The sequence below is a fragment of the Lactuca virosa genome, chromosome 4 (assembly GCF_052849685.1).
Source record: "Lactuca virosa cultivar CGN04683 chromosome 4, Lactuca_virosa_CGN04683_v6, whole genome shotgun sequence".
In the NCBI taxonomy this organism is placed as follows: Eukaryota; Viridiplantae; Streptophyta; class Magnoliopsida; order Asterales; family Asteraceae; genus Lactuca; species Lactuca virosa.
Window position 1 is genome coordinate 363,997,659 of NC_136429.1, and position 23,037 is coordinate 364,020,695.

The following is a 23,037-nucleotide window of genomic DNA, read 5'->3' on the forward strand; positions in this document are numbered from 1 at the left end:
ATTTTTCTATCCTGTATGCTATTTTGCTTCTATTTTCCCAAGATGAAATACACTTAAACCCATTTCTTATTAGAATAAATGCACAAAAATCATAAAATTAGGTTAAACAGGTTAGAAATCCATTTTTATATTTTTGCCAGCTTAATAATGTTTAACAACAATAATAGAAAAAGTTTGGGTAATTTTGGAAACTGTTTTCTATTTATTTCATTTTTTATTAGAATAAATGCACAAAAATCATAAAATTGGGTTAAACAGTTTATAAATCCATTTTTATATTTTTCCCAGATTAATAATGTTTAATAACAGTAATAGAAAAAGTTTGGGTATTTTTGGAAACTTTTTTCTATTTATTTCATTTTTATTAGAATAAATGCACAAAAATCGTAAAATTGGGTTAAACAGTTTAGAAATCCATTTTTATAATTTTTCCCAGCTTAAGTATGTCTAGTGGCAGTACTATAAAAAGTTTGAGAATTTTTTTCCTTTGGATGCTATTTTTCATGAATTTATATTGTTATGAAGGCTTAAAAATTTGGAAAAATAGTTAATCACATCAAAAATTCAAGGGAAAATTTCTGGAAGAGCTCTACTGTATGTAGAATGAAAATACAAGGTTTGACAATTTTTGGAAACTGTTTGATAATATTTTAGATTTTTAGGAGCTTAAAACACATTTAAATGTGTTGAAATACCCTGAATTAATATTACAAAAATCTGGAAAATTAATATCCAAAATTGTCTTAGTCACTTGAGTTATAAAATTTCACCATTTCAGAAAAATTGTAACCAATTAATATAAAACCAATAATAGAACAATTTTTTTTGGCATTTCTCTATATGTAGAGTTTAGTATATTAGCATTAGCTTTCGACATAGAAACTCACTAGCGTGTGTTTGATGTAGTAGGATCCCAGTAGTAAGGCGTTGGTGTATTCCGAGGAACCACTTTTACCTACTTGAAACATTGTGAGTATTCACGACTCCCCCTATTTTCGGTTTTTATGTTTTGGGGTGGAAAAGCATGTCCAAAAACTGTTTATGTTCGTTGTATTTATTTTGACTCGTATAAACTTGGTTGCTATATTTTTCATGTATGTGTATGTTACTTTAATTCATGAGGACTGTATCGCGGTTAAGTCCCTGGAATCTGTAGACACAACTCATTAACTCTTTTGAGCCTATGGTTATTATGGATAGCGCTATCAGGAGGTAGGAAACTCCTCACTCGCACGATTCGCTTGAGTGCATTTTACCATTTTATACACTATGTTTGCGATACACATAGTAGTCAATAGGGCACGATTCAATCATTAGGCTTGGGTTGTGAACTCATGAATGGAAACTTGATGCACATACGAATCTTTATGCACATATGAAACTTGTATTCTCATGTTAGCAACGACACTTGTATACTTATTTTAGCAATGAAACTTGTATACTTATTTTAGCAATGAAACTTTTATGCTTATTATAGCAACGAACTTTGTTTCTCATTATAACAACGAACTTTTATTACTGAAAACTTATATACTTGTCTTAGCAATGAAATTGTTTGCTCCTTGTAACAACGAATATTATTTCGATTCTTGAAAACTCATTTTAGCAATATACTTTTATTTATGGAAACTTCTATACCAAACCTTGATTTAGTAAACATGTGAAATCACCAACTATTTTCATAGTTGACGCTCGTTTTACATGCTTTTTCAGGAAATAATTTGTAAGTGGATATAAAGATTCATCATCATAGAGCATGCTGCATCGTGTGGAAGTTATTTTGTGAAGTTAACTTTTGAACAATGTTATTTTGGGAAACTTGTATTTTGTGTTGTTTAAATTATGGGTTGTAAACTTTTAACTATTACTATGGTGATGTATCTTTATCTTTTGCAATGAAACCTTTATATCTGTCATATCTTGCATTTCCGCTTTAGCGGGGTGTGACAGAAATGGTATCAGAGCTAAAGTTATAGAGAACATCAGCTTTCTTTTAAGAAAACACAACCTATAACCAAAATTTATAAATTTTCTTTTACATCGAACATACTACTAATGTAATTAGGTCGAGAGTTGTATTATTGGACCTTAATTAAACATAGCCTGATCACCTATGTTTAATTAAGGAAAGATTTATACAAAGCTTGAGCTAATTATAATGGGAATATGTTCAACCAAATTTTGAGAAAACTTTATTTCAAAAATTCAAAAAGGTGAATTTTGTGTGTGTAAGCATTGCATATTATAGGCATGCATTGTCATTTATTTCATAGCTCATTAAAACTATGTCTCAGTCCACTATGTCGACATCGTCATCCTCTCGCGCTACCCCCTCGGCTGATGTGTCCGGCTATGTCACTGTTATCCCTCGACGTGATCCCCCCACCTCGGTGGAAGAAGACCCCTCGGAAGACATGGAAGACACGGGAGACTCAGTGGAGATCAGCAGCGTCATCGCCCCGAGTCGGCAACGCGAGGCATCGCCTGTATCGGTGTTACCACAGCCGCCACCCTCTGGGCCTCGTATCCGACACACTGCTAGGAAGAACGTCTCTAGGCCCGTGGGGATGTCATTCGATGGAGCAGGACCCAGTAGGGTGAGACCCAACATGGCAGGACCGAGACCACCCCTACCACAGCGAGTCATAGGGATACCTGTTAGGCAGGCAGGTATGACCCCGGAGGAGTCCCGAAGAATGCAGTGGATAGCACCGGACCTACGACAGAGTCTTGCCGTGATAGTTGGGCATCAGGAGGTTTTGGATGAAGTGATGACAGGGATGGACATCCTGTTTCAGCATTCGATGGAGGCTGCTGATACTGCTAGTGCTGCTACACGAGTGGCAGGTCGTGCGATGACCGCATGTTATGTGTTTGGAGGGCTGTTACTGATTGTGGTGTGGATGTTTCTTGTTGGGATAGCGATTCGTATTTGGTTCTGATTTTAGTATTTTATTGTATCATGTAATGAAAACCTATGTAGGGTGTCTTTTGGGAAAAACATTAAAACTTTATTTTGGGATTGATGTATTGTTTTGGTTTTAAAACTATTTCAAATGGTAATGAAAAAGTTTATTTTTATATTTGAAAACTTTTACTATGAGATTAAATCCTAGAATTTATTTAGTCAATGGTTGAATAAAAAGATTTTTCTTTTTCTTTCCTTTCTCAAATCTATATGCATAGTAATAATGCAAACCATTAATTTGACAACACTTATGGTTTTAAAAATAGTAGTTAACTAAATATTATACATTATTTTATATATTTATACGTATTTCCTTCTCTTCTGTCTTAGAACCATGTCAGGAAGGCCTAATCGCGGGCGCCCACAAAACGAAACACCCGATGTTGCTCAAATTGTAGCACAACAACTCATGGCAGCGATCCCAAACATTGTTACTCAAGTAACTGTGGGTCTTAATGCAACCCAAGGAAGTAGAGGAGGAAATCAGGGAAGCAATGAAAGAGAATGCAACTACAAGTCCTTTATGGCCTGTAAACCTAAGGAATTCCATGGAAAAGAAGGTGCGGTCAGGTTGCTGAAATGGATTGACAGCATGGAGTCAGTCCTTCACATTAGCAAATGTCTCGAACGCAACAAAGTGGAGTATGCAACTTGTCTACTCCAGGATAGGGCATTGACCTGGTGGAATACCCTAGTGCAAACCCGAGGTCGTACAACGGCATATCAACTAACTTGGGAAGACTTGAAGAAGATGCTGATAGAGGAGTATTGTCCCAAGGATGAAATTCAGAAGCTTGAATCTGAATTCTGGAATCATACCATGGTTGGAACGCAGATAGAGAAGTACACAGTCCGATTCCATGAACTTGCAAAGTTGGTGCCTCACATGGTCACTCCTGAGGAGAAACGGATAGATCGCTACATCTGTGGTCTGGCACCAGAGATTCGGGGAATGGTTACTTCAGCAAACCCAAATACCATTCAGAGTGCAGTGACTTTGGCAAATTGATTGACTAACGACATGATTCGGACTAAGAATTCAGTAAAGGGAAGCTCTGGTGAAAAGAGAAAGATAGAAAATCAAGGAGAAAAGAAAAATGATGGTGGTTCAGGGAGGAAGCAGAAAACCACAAAGAATTTCATGGTGAGAACACAGGAACAAGAGCCAGTGAGGACTCAGGAATGAAGGCAATACATTGGGCCGCATGCAAAATGCGATAAGTGTAGGTTCCATCATGAAGGAGCATGTATAATGTGTCGAAAATATAATCGAACGGGATATATAGCCAAGTATTGCAGGCTGAATAAGGATGAAAAAAGGGCATGTTATGAGTGCGGGAGTACTTATCACCTCCGCAATGCTTGTCCCAAACTAAACAGGGGCCTGGTAACAATGGACAAGGCCAAGCTAGGCAAAATTTCCAAGGAAATCAAGGTGGGCGACTAAGAGGTGTAGCCTTTGTGATTGGTGCAGAAGAAGCTCGTCAAAACCCTGAAGTGATTACAAGTACGTTCCTCTTAAACAATCACTTTGCATTTGTAATATTCGATGCGGGAGCAGATATGAGTTTCGTTTCTTTAGCATTTAAACCATTAGTTGACTTGAAATCGAGAAAGATGAGGAATACTTATGATAATGAACTTGCCGATGGGTATGAAATTAGGGCTAATGAAATAATTTTAGGTTGTACTTTGAACTTAGCTGATAAACTCTTTAGCATTGACCTAATTCCCATAGAGCTAGGTAGTTTTGATGTAATAGTAGGAATGGATTGGTTATCCAAGAATAGAGCGGATATTGGTTGTTATGAGAAGGTCATTAGGGTACCTCTCCCCAATGACGAAACCCTTATCATGCACGGTGAAAATCCAGGAAGAAGTTTAAACATTGTGTCAAGCATGAAGATTCACAAGTACCTGAAAAAGGAATTCATGTAGATCCAGCTAAGATTGAGGCAATCAAGAAGTGGGAAAACTCCAATTACCCCAAGAGTTAAGCGCCATTCACGACACATTCCATGTCTCCAATCTTAAGAAATGTTTAGCAGACGAAGCATTGATAGTACCTCTGGAGGAAATCAAGATCAATGATAAGTTGAATTTCATTGAGGAGCCGATAGAAATCCTTGATAGAGAGGTGAAACAACTCAAGCGGAGTAAGATTCCGATTGTGAAAGTTCGATGGAACTCAAAACGCGGGCTGAAGTACACTTGGGAGCATGAAGGCTTCATGAAGGAAAAGTATCCACATCTTTTCCCATGCGATGACAAACGATGGCATATAATGAATTTCGGGACGAAATTCTTTTTCAGTGGGGGATACTGTGACAAGTGTCAAATTCAGGACATTCTCGGACTCATGCATCTTTTTATAAACCATATATGCACATCATGCTATGGTCTAGTAGTATAAATTAGGTCATAATCTTGCATAAACTAGGATCCAACTAAAATCTAGGACTAATATACTTGACCCTTACAATTCTAGTAAGTTGTCTAGCTACTGTAGGAAATGCCAATACCCGAATTAGAATAAACTTCAAACATTGTTACAATTGAAAAAGGGTATAAAACCCTAAAAATAAATTAAAATCTTTTAATTTCATTTCAATATGATGGTGAATATCTAACAAAGTTCCAAAAGCGCTAAAGAGCCCAAAAATCAAAATTTATAAACTTTAAAAACTAAAAACTCTATAAGATTTGTTTTGAACCTCCTAATATCAAATTTAAATAATTAAATTATAGGATATAATTAAAGATATAAAAATTTAATTATCAAACAAAAATCATATTTTATGAGCTAAAAACAAAGATTCTTAAATAAATCAAGAATTACATAAAGAGACATTTTTATAAAAATTTGGGTTTTATAAAAATTGAAGGAAAATTTATTTAGTTTGAATTAGGAGAGAGAGGGCCTCTCTTACACTCATAAAATCCGCCACCCTCTCCCCCATGCTCTCTTTTCCCCAAAAACTTCCAGTCATTAATTCCTTTCTTCACTTCATATCTCTCTTTTACTTCGTATCTCTCTTCACTTTCTCTCTCTCACACTCCACTCTTTACAACACTCAAACTCTCTCTTCCACTCTACAAACCCACGAAATTCTCCAGCCAAGAACACCTCTCAACCTTCAAATCTTCATCTTCCAAGGTTGTTCTTCAAGGTAATCACAAAAATCCTTCATTTTCCTTCACTTTCTTTCTTGTTTTAAAGGTTTTTCTTGTACTACTCATTCTTCTACACCATTCTTTATGAACATTCATGAACATATCCATGAATGTCGAGTTTGATGATGATGGTGGTAGGGTTTCACCCAAGAACAACATACATGTTGTTTAATGGTGAAATCCAAGGACCAAAACCTATGTCAAACCCTAAAATACGGATTTTTACAAGTTTTAAAGGTTCATATACCTTATGCATTCAATTATTTCCTTTAAAAACATCACTATGACCAACATATGTCCATGCATGGTCTTCAAACCGTGATGCATGTGATGAACACCAAGCTAAAGAGCTTGATGATCAAAGTACATTGTTAATAGTGCATGTAAATGATTTTATTTATAAAAAATCTAAAAATCCTTTTCCGTTCGAAATAAAATTTCCTCAGAATCCCAGGAAGATAGTATGAGGATTTGAGAAATCCCAAGAGTTTTTATCATTTCTTTCATTTATTAAAATTGTTAAAAATAAAACAAGGGCATCAATCATGTAAAATACTTTCTGAGGTCTATAAATCCTAGATAAATTCGTGGATGACCCCTATGGTGAATAATGACCTCTCATTAAGTTTCATCGAATTTTGTTGCTGTTTAGTATGACTTTCGATTTTCTTTTTGTTTAGTCCCAATAAATCATAAAACCACTTTAGAGAATGTGAAAATGGTATCTAACAATTTTTCGCAGCTTCTACCGGAGGTGAAAGACTCGGAACAATATTTTCAGAATTTTTCATAATGCATTCCTATTTTTTCCCGATTTTTGTATTTATAATGGACTAAAAACAAAAAAAAATAGTTCTGCTCATCCAAAATTCATGAAAATTTACCAGAACACCTTATAATACATTAGGATGCTAAATAATTTTTTTTTATGATTTTTCTATCCGGTATGCTATTTTTCTTCTGTTTTCCCAAGATTATATACACTTAAACACATTTCTTATTAGAATAAATACACAAAAATCATAAAATTAGGTTAAACAGTTTGGAAATCCATTTTTATATTTTTCCCAGCTTAATAATGTTTAACAACAGTAATAGAAAAAGTTTGGGTAATTTTGGAAACTATTTTCTATTTATTTCATTTTTTATTAGAATAAATGCACAAAAATCATAAAATTGGGTTAAACAGTTTATAAATCCATTTTTATATTTTTCCCAGATTAATAAAGTTTAATAACAGTAATAGAAAAAGCTTGGATAATGTTCGAAACTGTTTTCTATTTATTTCATTTTTTATTAGAATAAATGCACAAAAATCATAAAATTGGGTTAAACAGTTTAGAAATCCATTTTTATATTTTCCCCAGCTTAATAATGTTTAATAACAGTAATAGAAAAAGTTTAGGTAATTTTGGAAACTGTTTTCTATTTATTTCATTTTTATTAGAATAAATGCACAAAAATCATAAAATTGGGTTAAACAGTTTAGAAATCTATTTTTATAATTTTTCCCAGCTTAAGTATGTCTAATGGCAGTATTATAAAAAGTTTGGGAATTTTTATCCTTTGGATGCTATTTTTCATGAATTTATATTGTTATGAAGGCTTAAAAATTTGGAAAAATAGTTAATCACATCAAAAATTCAAAGGAAAATTTATAGAAGACCTCTACTGTATTTAGAATGAAAATACAAGGTTTGACAATTTTTGGAAACTGTTTGATAATATTTTAGATTTTTAAGAGCTTAAAACACCTTTAAATGTGTTGAAATACCCTCACTTAATATTACAAAAATCTGGAAAATTAGTATCCAAAATTGTCTTAGTCACTTGAGTTATAAAATTTCACCATTTCAGAAAAATTGTAACCAATTCATATAAAACCAATAATAGAACAATTTTTTTGGCATTTCTCTATATGTAGAGTTTAGTATATTAGCATTAGATTTCGACATAGAAACTCACTAGCGTGTGTTTGATGTAGTAGGATCCCGGTAGTAAGGCGTTGGTTTATTCCGAGGAACCACTTGTACCTACTTGAAACATTGTGAGTATTCACGACTCCCCCTATTTTCGGTTTTTATGTTTTGGGTGGAAAAGCATGTCCAAAAACTGTTTATGTTCGTTGTATTTATTTTGACTCGTATAAACTTGGTTGCTATATTTTTCATGTATGTGTATGTTACTTTAATTCATGAGGACTGTATCGCGGTTAAGTCCCTGGAATCTGTAGACACAACTCATTAACTCTTTTGAGCCTATGGTTATTATGGATAACATTATCAGGAGGTAGACAACTCCTCACTCGCACGATTCGCTTGAGTGCATTTTACCATTTTATACACTATGTTTGCGATACACATAGTAGTCAATAGGGCACGATTCGGTCATTAGGCTTGGGTTGTGAACTCATGAATGGAAACTTGATGCACATACGAATCTTTATGCACATATGAAACTTGTATTCTCATGTTAGCAGCGACACTTGTATACTTATTTTAGCAATGAAACTTGTATACTTATTTTAGCAACAAAACTTTTATGCTTATTATTGCAACGAACTTTGTTTCTCATTATAACAACAAACTTTTATTACTGAAAACTTATATACTTGTCTTAGCAATGAAATTGTTTGCTCCTTGTAACAACGAATATTATTTCGATTCTTGAAAACTCATTTTAGCAATATAATTTTATTTATGGAAACTTCTATACCAAACCTTGATTTAGTAAACATGTGAAATCACCAACTATTTTCATAGTTGATGCTCGTTTTACATGCTTTTTCAGGAAATAATTTGTAAGTGGATATAAAGATTCATCATCACAGAGCATGCTGCATCGTGTGGAAGTTATTTTGTGAAGTTAACTTTTGAACAATGTTATTTTGGGAAACTTGTATTTTGTTTTGTTTAAATTATGGGTTGTAAACTTTTAACTATTACTATGGTGATGTATCTTTATCTTTTGCAATGAAACCTTTATCGCTGTCATATCTTGCGTTTCCGCTTTAGCAGGGTGTGACACCTGGTTTGTTGAGCGGTGTTTGACCTGTAGGAAGGTCAATACCGAACACCAGAGACCCCATGGTAAGGTGAAGTCGTTACCCATCCCTATGTGGAAATGGGAAGAGATTACTATGGACTTCATCACCAAATTACCTAGGATGGCACGAGGTGTTGATTCTATTTGGGTCATTGTGGACAGGTTGACCAAGAGTCCACATTTTATTCTAATTTATGAGAGTATATCCACAGAAAAGTTAGTTGATATCTATGTTCGGGAGGTGGTAGTCAGGAACGGGGTGTGGGTATATGTGGTCTCGAACTGCGATGGTCGTTTCACCTCTAGATTTTGGAGGAAGTTCCATGACGAGTTAGGCACTCAATTGCATTTCAGTACAGCGTACCACCCCCAGACCGATGGTTAGAGCGAGCAGACGATCCAGACGCTCGAGGATATGCTTAGGGCTTGCGTGTTGGATTTTGGAGGGAGTTGGGATACTTACCTTCCACTGGAAGAGTTCTCCAACAACAACAGTTATCATGCTAGTATTGATCGACCACCATTAGAGATGTTGTATGGAAGAAGGTGTAGGACCCCTGTTTGTTGGGGAGAGGTCGGATATCGGGTCATGGGAAGCACTGAGGTATTGCTTAAGACCACTGAGTTGATTCAACAGGTACGCGACGGATTGTGGGTCGCGTAGAGCCTTCAGAAAAGTTATGCTGACTAACGCCGTTCGGATCTCGAGTTTCAGGTGGGAGACTTTGTGTTGCTGAAGGTGTCACCTTGGAAAGGTCTCATCCGATTTCGGAAGAGGGGCAAGCTGGGTCCCCAATTTATTGGTCCATTAAGGATTTCTGCTCGTGTTAGCAGGGTTGCATACCGAATGGATCTTCCTGATGAGCTTGTGGCAGAAGACTTCGAGGACGAAGTCTAATTCAAGTGGGGGAGAGTTGTAACACTTGGATTCAGGTATGTTATCTTTAGTCCTGGGATCATAGTTTATTTTGAAAAGGTGGTCCTCCGTACATTGGGAGTACATATACGTACGCTTAGCGAACATGAGCGGAGGGATCGCGTACTTGAACCATGTACGCGGGGCGTACGAAGATGTACGAGGGGCATACGTGGCCAAAAAGCAAAATCCTAATTTTTCGGGCATAAGCCCTATTTAAGCTCATTTATGACCTTTGGACCTTCTCCATTATCAGCCTCCACACCTCTAAACGTTCCTAAAACCCTAGTTTGCTTTGGAGTGTGATCTTTGAGCTTGAAAGTGACCTTGTGGCCCATCTTGGCGTGTTTACAAGAAGAAGAACTTGGTGTGCAAGCCTTGGACGTGGTTGAGCTTCAAGATCCTGCATCTACATCATCTTAGGAGGCTTTTGGAGGTAAAAAGCTCCAACCTTGTTCATCCTTGTGATACTTAGAGTTAAGGTTTGTTCATAAGCTCATTTTTGGTCCATGGATTCTCTTTTGTGAGTTTGAGCAACTCCAGAAGCTTGTAATGCTAGATCTTAGTCCCTTTGGTGTGTTAGAGGCATAAAAATGCTATCTTGAAGGTTGTTATGGAACCATGCATGAGTATAGGTATGTAAAGTAAGTCTTAATGGACAAAATGGGATGTTAGGCTCCCATAAGGCATGCAAAGGTATAAAGTTGCCAACTTTATGCCCTAGGACCCCTTAAATGACCAAGATCTGGAAGTTGGCAAAGTGATTGCATGGATTAAGAACTTAATGGCTAAATATGCTTAACAACTTAGTACGTTGGGCTTACTAAGACATACACTGCGTGTACTGCCTGATGATCGAGTACGCTAAGCGTACTGATGATCACGCTACACGTACGCCCAGTAGGCTGTTGGATAAGTATTGGACTTTTGGGACTTTTTGGGCCTTAACTAGTTATGGACCTTGGCATGTTTAGGATAGATGTGCCTAGTTTTCTATTGTGGGCCTTGCGTGAAATGGTTTGGACCTTTTGAACCATGGAGCCCGTTATTATGGATGGGCCGAATATGGTTAGGCCTATTATGGATGGGTGAAATTGGGCATATTCTAGGAGTTGGAATTATGGTTTTGGCCCATGTCTTGAGTCTGTGACCTAATTCTAATTAGGGTAATTTATGTATATTTAGTGTGAGATTGTCGTATTGGTGGCCGAGCAGTCAGTATTTACCAGCAGACCGAGGTAGGTCTTCTCACTATATCAATGGGTCGAAGTCACTAATGCCGACCCATTACTTGACATGCAGAATGATAGTTGTCTATGTGTTTGTTTGACTGAAAGACCTCGGGGGTAGCCCGTGGCACTTGTATGGAAGGCCATAGGGGTAGCCCATGGCATGGAAGACCATGGGGGTAGCCCATGGCATGTAGATGTCAGACCATAGGGGTAGCCCATGGTATTCCAGGGAAAAGACCATGTGGGTAGCCCATGGCAATCATATGTATGTTGTGTGGTATGTTGCGATTGTATATTATGTGGTATTTGGGAAACTCACTAATCTTTTGCTTACAGTTTGTATTGTGGTTTCAAGTACTTCCGGTGCTAAAGGGAAGGGCCCGCCTTGATGGTGCAGCATTCACTCCCCACTATTTTCCGTACTTAGTGATATTGTTACTCTGATAATTAAACATGTTTATTCTGTAATGGATTTGGAAGCAATTTATCACTATAATATCCTATTTAAACAATGAAAAATTTTATCCGGTTTTGGGCTGTTACAACTTATGCATCCAGCTTCAGACTGTTGACGCTACCCGCTAAAACACTGCTAATTGTGTTTCCACTACATTATGCTAATGACTATTTGCACTGAGAGATACATCTAAATGCAATTAGCCACACTGCTCAATGTAGATTCACTTAGCACTCCATATTAGAATCAAAATTTACAACACATAATCTCCCACTTAGAGGCTGAGCACGAATCTTGCTGCCATTCAAGATATAACCCTAATATTTATCTCTAGTTATGACACTCATTTATAAGTCTTGAATTTTGAAATATATAAGTAGACATGAATCCATACAAAGATTCAACTTCTCCAAAGTAAGAACGTTGGTGAACATATCCATGGGATTCTTTGCACCAAGGTTTTCATCAGGTTGAGTACACCTTTGCAGATCAGTTATCTGATACAATTATATATCCGCTTGATATGCTTCGTTCTTGAATGGAATATCATGAATTTTGCAAGATGCACTACGCTCTGATTATCACAATGTAATGTACAATTTTATTTATTCAAGCTAACTCTGATAGGAAGTTCTTCAACCAAATTAACTCTTATTGGCTTCTGCTATTCTTCTTCAGTAATTGAAAATTGAAAGAGAAACACTTTTATGTAGTATTGACATCCAAATGGTTGCAGTGCCAACTATGAATACCTAACACGTACTACTCTTTATTGAATCCATAAAACCCGCAGGTCAACATCAGGGAAACCTTCAAGAATGTTCTTATACCTCTTATAACATAACATAACATAGCAACACATCACAACACACAACACAACACAGCACATCACAACACAACACATCACATCACATCACATCACAGCACAACACAACACAACACAACACAGCACAACACAACACAACACAACACAACACACCACACCACACCACACCACAACACAACACAACACAACACAACACAACACAACACAATATAACATAGCATAACCTAACATAACCTAACATAACATAACATAACATACATAGTTCCCTTCATGTAACACTTGTTTTCCAAGTATGTTTGTAGATTGAGTTACTTTATCTTAAGTTTTGGATTTGGAGATTTCATCGGATTGTGGCATGGTGGTAACTTATCGCAATGCGAGATACGTCGATAGTAATGACGCGGTCATGCATCTTGCTCGCGACATGGCACCGTTGAAAAGTGAAAACCCTAATCTTTGAGTTTTGGGTCGTATTTAAAGGTTCTAATACCTAGGGTTTACCATTTTGAGCAACATCCTACTTTAAAAATGTACCCTCATCTAAACCCTAGCCCCCATTGATAATTTTTGTGATTTTGGTGTCCTTTTTCTGAAGATCAAAGGAGAACAAAGCTAGAAGTGGTGTTTGGTGTGTGATTCCTTTGAGTTCCAGCAAGTTAATCTTCTTCTGAACATTTTATGAGTATAAAGCTTCCACCATTATGTTTCTTTTGTGTATATCTAGAATTCTCTTGAGGTTGTGGTCATTTAAAGTTATGATTCTTGGAGTGGGAGTGACTCCAGAATCCTAGAACAAGTTATGCTTGTTTTCTGGACCCTTAAGTATGAGAAAGTTGAGTGCTTGTAGTCATTCCAAGCCATGCATGTCATTTTGGTCCTTTAGAGAGTTAAGATTTTAGATCTAGATTGATTGGACATGGGAAATAGATAAAGTTAGAAATTTTATCCATGGAAATAACTAGAAGCATCAGTTCTGAGATTTTAAGCTTTGTATTTGAAGGATTAAGAGCTTAATGGATCAAGTTTTTTGGACTTATGTCGCGATGTAGTGATTGTGTATACAGAGCTGTGAGTCTTGATGAGAAATCATGACTGTTTTGGTGTTTAGTGGTCGCGACGCGACCAAGGGAGCTGGTTGCAATGTGAGGACTAGTTGACTGTTGACTTGACCATTGATGTTGACTTTTTACCGGTTTGAGTTTTTGTCTAATGGGAGGTTTAAAGTTGTAGTTTGAGGTTTAACCTCTGCTGGTTTAGGAGTTTCATGTAGCTGGTTCTTTGAGAGTTCGAGTAGTTGGGATTCAGATCTTTGATTCAGGTAATTCTTCTCACTATAATGTGTAGGACACCAGGTGTCATAGTATGCTAGTTTGTCTTTGTGACTTTTGCATGAAAGACTATGATGGTACCATAACACTTGTCTGAAGGAATATTGTGGTACAATAACATTTGTTTGTAAGACTATGGTGGTACAATATCACTTGCATGAAATACTATAGTGGTACCATAACACTTCTATGAAAGACTATGGTGGTACCATAACAGTTGTATGAAAGATTATTGTGGGGTCATAGTAAGAAAGACTGCAACGGTACTGCAACAACGAAAGTGAATGTCACACTATGATGGTATCATAGCATTTACATGGGTATCTGGTATTTTGGAGAACCGACTAAGCTTTGTGCTTACTGTTTTAAGTTTAAATGTTTTAGATTGTTCGTTAGGAACATCATCATTCCCTCCACTTCGAGAACAAAAACTTTAGCGGGTTGGAGGGCACGACAACAACGATTCCCTCCACCCTGATGAAAAGAACCATTTATGATTTTTATAAATAGTATCATTTTCGGTCTTGATTTTATTTCTAACTAGTTGCATGAATTACGACGGGAAGAAAAGCAAAAGAGTGAAATAAGAGACAGTATAAAAAGGCAAAAGACAATATATATGCATAAATAAATAAGATATATATTAAAATAAGCAAGATAATAATTGAATTACATGTCAATATCAAGATCAGAATGAATGAAAGTGATTTTTAATATCAATGTATTTTATATTATATATCTATATAATATGTTCTTTAAATTTGATATATACATGATTTAATTAAACTTAATAAGTTTACCAATATAAAAAATTTAATCATAATAAAAACTAAGAAAATGTAGATAACATTATACTAAAAAGTACATGTTCTAGTTTTTTATAAGATAATATTATAATTTAATTACCTAAGTGTCTTTGGTCTAGCAGTATCAAAACGTTTGAAAATTTGTCTCTCGCTTAAGGAGTTGAGGGTTCAAGTCTCGTGGTGAAGACAAAACACCATAATGAGAGGCAGCTTGGGCATCTCTGACATGTCACTCGATAAAGACGAAACACCATCCCTATCGGCTGTTGCCTTTTAACCAGTTTGAGTTTTTGTCTAATAGGAAGTTGTAGTCTGTTAACCACTGTTTGGTTTAGGAGTTTTGTGTAGCTGGTTCTTTGAGAGTTCGAGTAGTTAGGATTCAACTATTTGATTTAGGTAAGTCTTTTCACTATACTATGTAGAACACCAGGTGTCATGGTATGCTAGATTGTCTTTATGACTTTTGCGTGAAAGACTATGATGGTACCATACCACTTGTTTGAAAGACTATTGTGGTACACAAAAAACTTGTTTGAAAGACCATGGTGGTACGATAACACTTGTATGAAAGACTATAGTGGTACCATAACACTTATATGAAAGACTATGGTGGTACCATAACAATTGTATGAAAGACTATTGTGGGATCATAGTAAGAAAGGCTGCAGTGGTACTACAAAAATGAAAGTGAGTGTCAGACTATGATGGTATGATAGCATTCACATGGGTATCTGGTTTAAGTTTAAATGTTTCAGGTTGTTCCGGTAGCAAGGGGAAGGGAACGACTAGATTGGATTGCATCCATGGATATATGTTTTAGATATTCCTACATTCTTGATTTACTATATTTTGTTGTTGTGGTTTGGTTATGGCTTGTTAACTAATAACAAATTATTATTTATATATCTTTGAGAATGAAATTGGAATAATTTTTTAAATTTAAAATGAAAATCTGGTTTGAAATTTGGGACGTTACACTTCAAATATTGATGCAACCATTTGACTCCTTCTTAATGCTCCATCCCTAGATTGGACATAAATCAGATACTCCCACTGCATGATAAATATATGTTCTGGTGCACACCATTATGTATATTAAGCTACATACTATAAATGCATAAGGAACCTTCACAATTTTAGCTTTATCCTCTATGATATTTAGGTATTGAGTCCTTGAGAGCTTTAAGTGACTCCGAAGAGGTTTTCTTATGGACTTCACATTTGATACGTTGAAATTTTCCAAAACGTTTTAGATATACTTTTTCTAGTGATAGTTTCAAAGTACCAGCAATGTTGTCTTTGATTATGTTCATGCCTGGTATTTGCTTTCCAACCCCTAGGTCCTTTATGTTGAACTCTCTAGACATATGTCGCTTTAACTTATTTATTTTCTTTATGTCGAACCTCACAACCAACATATCATTAATATAAAGCAAGAGGATGATAGTAGCAATAGTGACCGCTATCACTTATTCTATACCTATTCCTTCTAATGAAGTCATCAAACTTCAAGTACCAATAATGCCTTGGAGCTTTTCTCTATCATATATAGGATTTTGTTTAGTTTACACACTAGGTTTTCCTTCTTAGCAGTTTGAAAATGTTATGGCTATGCTATGTAGATATCTTCATCAAGGTCACCATGAAGCAAAAGTATTCTTCACATCTAATTTCTCAAGATGTAAATCTTGTGAAGCCACGATACAAAGGACCATATTGGTTGTGTTAATTTTTACAAATGGAGATAATATATGGTGTAATCAACCCCCTCCTTTTATTGGAATCCCTTGACCATCAATTCGGTCTTGTATATCTTGCTTCAATCTGCTTCGTCCTTCACCCTGAATACTCACTTATTCTATAGTGCCTTATTCTTTGGTGGTAACTTGAGAAGAGACCAAGTCTTGTTCTTCTCAAACAAATGCAACTAATCTTCAATATCATTCTTCCACTATATGGAACTCTTCATCCTCAAGGATTATGAGTAAGTCTCTGGCTTCCTATTTTCTGTTACTAATAACAAGTTTGTTGATGAGGGATATCTCACTAGAGGTATGCTTATACGAGTTGATCTATAGAATCCTCTAAAGGCTACATATTTTGTAGCTATTGACTCTAAGACTATGGATTCACTATATGCAACTATCTATTCTTCACCTCTCCCACTCAATTTATATTCCTCCTCCTTTTATAAGATCCCACTTCTTCTATATCATCTTCCTATTTTTGCCTTATTCGGAGGCTTAACAATGTCTTCATCTAAAGTCTCTGCAAACAACACTTGGTTCCTACTTCGGATTTCCTTCTTTAACATGAAGAAACAACTAGACCATCTTTATATAATGCTTGCTCATTGAATGTCACTTCCCAACTGCAGATAATCTTGTTACTGTTGTTATCATAAAAACATTATCCTATGTCATCCAACCTGTAGCCAATAAAGAATCACTTCTTCGCATTTGCTTTTAACTTGTTTCTTTTGATGTCTTTTATTTTGTCAATGAAACACATTCGAAAACTATTAAGTGTGTGAGAGTAACTTCTCAATCCTTCCATTTGTCTTCTAGGATTTTAAACCCAATGGGGGGCAGAGGGTTCTTTGTCTATTTGATATGATGTGATATTGAGTGCATTTTCTGAAAACATCTTTGAGAGCCATGCTTGTAATCTCATGCTTTTTTCCCTTTTAGTTAGAGTTTTTTCATCCTCTTTGCAATACCATTATGTTACAGAGTCTCAGGAACCGTCATCAACATGCAAATAACCTACTCTGTGAAGTAATCAACAAACTCTCTACTACTATACTTACTCCCATTCTATGACTTTTGGTACTTCACTAGGAGATATGTTTCATTCTTCACAAAAACTTTCCACTTCTTGAAGGTAGTGGACACTTCTAACTCTCCAAACACTTCTGTGCACAAGTTTTTCTACTAATGTTATGCACGATAGTTCCCATGTAAAAATATTGTCTTACACATAGCTCCACAAAAGAAGTTGAGAGATCGCCCACTTAATGGAGAACATGGGTATTGGAAGAGTCGACATGATCTCCTATTGTATGCGGGCGGTGGAAGCCGTAGGTTTATCCATATCTTCAAGTGCTACTATGCATGTCTAAGGAAGCGAGCCAGAATTCTAGACTTATGATACCATTTAAGAAGGGACATTGGTGATATTTGCGAATGGCCATGAAATAAGGGTTTAGCATTGGCATGCCACAACAAAACTTCATGTATAGTCGCATACTCATCCTATAATATATGTTGCATAATGTTTTTGGGATTTTAAAGGGATGGGTGTCGGTAGATAACTTTGACAAGAATGGGTACAAGCTTGTGATCGAGAATGTTTATGAAAAGTTCACTAAAAACAACCCATTTGTTGTTTAAGAAAGAATCACATATGTAATATATCAGCTTGCTTTAGATGAAAGAGCTTAAGGTCATGGAGGATATGGGCATGATTTTTCTATTGACGATACTGATATTAATGATAACAAGGGTATTTCTAGATATAATGAGAGTACCGATGTTTCTTATTTTAAAGGAAATGCTGACACCGTTTTTTATTTTAATGAAATTATGTTTTTCTTATTCTATATCCTTTTATATTTCTTTAGTCACAACCTTTTAGCACAGATAAATATTACAAATATGAAAAAAAAATGCAAACTAATATTATGATTAAATTGAATGATAAAGAATTTGATAAATTTAAAACTTGTGTAAAATAGATAGAAGTTTACAAATAAACAATTTCCATGGGTAAAACGTGTTACTAGTTTGCTAGAGTTGATCCATTTGGTTATATGTTAACCAAATGCATTACTTACTCAAGAATGAAAGTGGTATGTCTTTACAATTTTGAAGACTCAGGCTGTTATTTACATTTATTTGTTGCGATCTAAAGATGAAACTTTTCATGCATATAAACTCTATAAGGTCGAGGTAGAAAAATCAGGCATGAGGAACACGTAAAAATCCTTCGCTCAGACAAATACAGAGGATATTTCAATCGATAGTTTGACACAATCTAAAGATATAATGGTTTCAAACATGAATACACTTCACTTTTTATTCTCTAACATAATGGTTTGGATGAAATAACCAGACCCTAGTCGAAAAGGATGAAAACCAAACATGGACTATATGAGAGTGTGGGGGTATGTTGCCTACTATTGTAAACTTGATCCAAAATGATCGAAATTGGGAGCTCGAGCTATTAAGAGAATCATTGGATATGATCATAACATCAAAGTCCAACAATTGTTTGATACTAAATCAAGTGTTGTTGTAGAGCCCAAACATGTGAAATTCTTCGACGACAAGTTTTCAAAAGATGATGAAAATTTAAACTCCATAACAACTCTAAGTACTTATCATCCAATCTTTTATAAAAGAACCAATGAGAAGGACAAGGGTTAGGAAATAGGAGAATCCAGGAGGAAAAATATCTCTTAATTAGTTTAAGGGTCTCAAAAGAAAGTAAAGATATTAGTCATTTCTCCATTATCTGGGATTAGGATCCGAAGACCTTTATTGCAAACGTGTCTTCTAAGGATGATCCTTTTTAGGAGGAAGCTATCAATGATGAAATAGATTCAATTATGGGTAATGGAACTTAGGAGTTATTTGTTATGTCCAAGGTAAAGAACATAATAGAATCCAAATGGATTTTCAAAAGAAAGTGTCATCTAGATGGATCCATATCTTCCTATAGAGAAAAATAAATTGATAAAGGATACGTGCAAAGAGAAGGTATCGACTACTTCGATACCTATTCTATGGTTGCTAGAATTAGTTTTATTGGAAATAGTATAACAATCTTATACGTGAAAGGATTGTAGATTCATCAAACGGATGTGAAGACGTGCTTTCTAATTTGATATCTAAATGAGGAGACTTATTTAGAGGAACCAAAATGGTTTGTGATACCCAAACATGAACAAAGTATGTAGACTTATTAAATCATTATACATGTATATTTATAGTTTTATACCAAATGCATGACCGAATACACAATCATTACTTTATGTCAATGATACGTTGATCATTAGAACTGAGCTATATGGTATTTCTAAGTAAATGAAATACATATCTTTGAACTTGAAGATTAAACAGTTAGGAGTAGATATCATTCTTGGTATGAAGGTGAAAATGACATATAGTATGATATATCTTGAAGTCAATCCCACTAGCTAGAGAAACTTATGACAAAGTTTTAGAATTTGAACATTAAGGAGATTAAAACTCATTTTTATTCAAGTGTGAAACTGAACGTGAACCTTGCTCAAACAGCCGACCTATCATTACATTCATTGTATAAGCTAGCTGAGACGGTATATTGTCAATCCATGTATGAAACACTGGAAGGAAGTAAGTAGAGTACTAGCGGTACCTGAAAATGACAAGTACTCTAGATTTGAAGTACACATCATCTCTAACATAACTTCCGCCTATGACAATTTTAAAATCACTAAATACGTGGAGAACATGTAGGCAGCTCCTATGTAGTTTTATATGCCATTACGCACACTCTATTTACTAGGAGCTTATAGAGTCCAATGCTATATATCAAAGAACCATAGGTCTAATACTTTGACTTACAATCAATGATTGATGGAAGATCAACTTCGTGATAACACACCTTTTATCAACGGAAACCTTATTATATTGAGAAAATGAAACAAAATGCGGTTTCTTGGTATAGCATCCAAGGGATCAATGAGCATAATGAAGTGTCGATATTTCAGAAGCTAGGGACCGAATTCTGGTAGATGGCTAAGGAAGAAGCTACTTGAGCCACAAATCATCCTTGATGATTTGACAACGAAATGGTATGATTGCTATTCTACCATGTTTATGTTGCTTATATTATTACAAAGGTACTAAGTAACTCTGACTTTAAGAAGTTTGTGTCGAAGCTAGGAATGAAAACATATATTCACTAGCTTGTAGGGAAGTTTAGGAACACATGATGTTAGAAGCTACTATAGGAAACAAGTATTTAATAAGCTATTTTATGAGATACCTTATAATTAGGCCTATACAACCGAGTTTTCGTTCTATTAGGGCATTCCATAAACCTTGGATCTTATTTGGTAATTTTTATTCTTCGATGCCATGGTCATTTTCTAAATTTATTGGAATATTTAGATTTAACATACACTTTTTTCTCTGCATGATTGAGAACATTTTCTTTTGCTTTCTTCATTTTAATTCAACTTGAAAAAACATCAGAAAGATAAAATAAAATGATAAAGATCGGCAGTGAATTTGGGTTTATACCTGGTTCAGTATCAATGAGAGCTAGCATAGCCCATCCCGTATTTACAACGTGAGATCGATTCCCCTCAAGATTGGTATACACCTACATAGAAAACATTAACATATTGATGAAAGCGTGGACTAATAGAAATAATTCAGTTTTAACATTTGTATTCACTTATTAACTGAATTTCAGTTTTACCTTGTTTTGACAAGAGAGATAGCTCTCTCCCCATCCCCCTGAAGCAAGTTGCTTAGACAATAAAAAGTTACAGGCCTTGCGAATGCTCAAGCAGTTAGAGAAGTTCCTTCAATCCTCTCACTCCAAACCATGTGCCATATATGAAGCAAACTCCCCAGGAACCGTACCTAGTCAACATTTTGTAAAACGTTTTAATCAAATTCTAGATTGGCAAAGTTGCATGTGCATAAATTTTTCTTTAGCATAAACTGTGCATTACCAATGAAGTACCCGAGAGCATGGCATATATATAAAAGAATGCACATAGGATTCTATAACTATAACAATAAGGTGAAAAACAAACCATGAACCATCTGGTTCTTGTATTTTTTCGATAAAGGCGGCAGCTTTATCAATACAACGTTGTACTTCTTCTTGCCTATGCCCAGGGTACAATATCTTAAATGCCACCAGAGCATCAATTGCAGATGAAGTACACTCTACATATCTGAGAGATCATATCAAATTGGTAAACAAGCCTTATAGATTCCCAACTTAACAAAAAGATTCAGAAAAGAGGTACGGATGATATCTTACGGGTAGTCAATGACAATGTCACCAAAAGTTTCAGCAGGATTGATCAACTGAAAGTGGGGTTATAAAAACATATATAAATGTCAGATTAAATGATTTCTGGTGATAAAAATTAAATTATTGTAACTACATCACATTTTTATTGGGAAATGAGGTGTGTATAAATGTGCATACGGGAAGGTTAGTCTAAAATCAACTGTTTCGTTTAGAATGGTTTGGTATCCATAAGAGTATTCGTGTCATTTGGAGTGGTCATAGCAGTTTTTCAAGGATGCCGAAAGCACCAATAGCAATCTAATAAACTAAATAATTATTAATAGGGAGTGTGATAATAGTCGGTGGTTACAGTCAATCATTTTAATTAAGAAGCGCATGGGTACCTCCAACCAGCTGTAGGATCTTGTCAGTTCATATGTTGCAAAACTACCATCTGAATTCTGCATCGATATAATGAAATTAACTTCTCAGACATTCAGAAGGATTTAGATCCATGTTATGCTCAAAATAATTCAACAGACAACAATAAAGATGCTAATAGTAGTGTAATATTCACCACACAAAACACAAATACAAGCGAACACCAGTGGGGCACAAGGTTTTCACAATACGAATCATTACCTGTAAAGATAAAATAACATTGACAGCATCATAAAATCTCTTTGCATCCAATGGCTCGTCAACAATATCTGATGGCAATTTTGAAAGCAAGAGTGCAGCCTAATAACAAGAAAATAAGGTGTGTTAATGGTGAACAAAACAGAAGCAATAGAATGGATGGTCAACTTGTATATGATAAATAGTTAGTTGCCTTGAGCCCTTCTGCAGTACAATCTGAAATGAGCCATCCTTGATCTGCTGTTGAGAAAGGCCATCCACCTTTTGAAATATGACGATACCAATAATCAAGATCGCCAGGCCAGTTATCCAACACCTGTGATGATTGAAACAAAAGGAATTGAAGCAGTTAAGAAGAAACAAGGATAACCAATGTCACATGGTTCAAAAGTTGAACGTCGTATGTATCTTTCAGTACCTGTGACTTCTTTATGAACATGTGTCCTTTTTTCAGTGTTGGACCAAACTCTTCGATGAGGTTTGTAGAAATAATTGCTTGAATGGTGAATGCGGTATCCCAAAGTTGACTACCATTGTAACCCTGGGTGGGTTAGATGATGGAAATTCATTTACACTCTGATACTAATACGTGCAGACAGAACAAATCAAATTTAATCAAAGTAATT

At 35.4% G+C, this 23,037-nt stretch overlaps 1 pseudogene across 1 annotated transcript in view; it reads right to left on the reverse strand.

Annotated features, from left to right (window-relative positions):
- The window catches only part of LOC145108702 (cycloartenol Synthase-like), an 89,519-nt pseudogene that overhangs the window by 35,244 nt on the left and 31,238 nt on the right, over nucleotides 1-23,037 (reverse strand). Inside the window, exons 10-17 of the transcript XR_013708500.1 lie at nucleotides 22,830-22,952; nucleotides 22,605-22,727; nucleotides 22,415-22,513; nucleotides 22,177-22,233; nucleotides 21,800-21,846; nucleotides 21,567-21,710; nucleotides 21,224-21,390; nucleotides 21,043-21,124 (exon numbers count right to left, since the gene is read on the reverse strand). The product of XR_013708500.1 is annotated as a cycloartenol Synthase-like (transcript). The remainder of the gene's footprint in view (nucleotides 1-21,042; nucleotides 21,125-21,223; nucleotides 21,391-21,566; nucleotides 21,711-21,799; nucleotides 21,847-22,176; nucleotides 22,234-22,414; nucleotides 22,514-22,604; nucleotides 22,728-22,829; nucleotides 22,953-23,037) is intronic.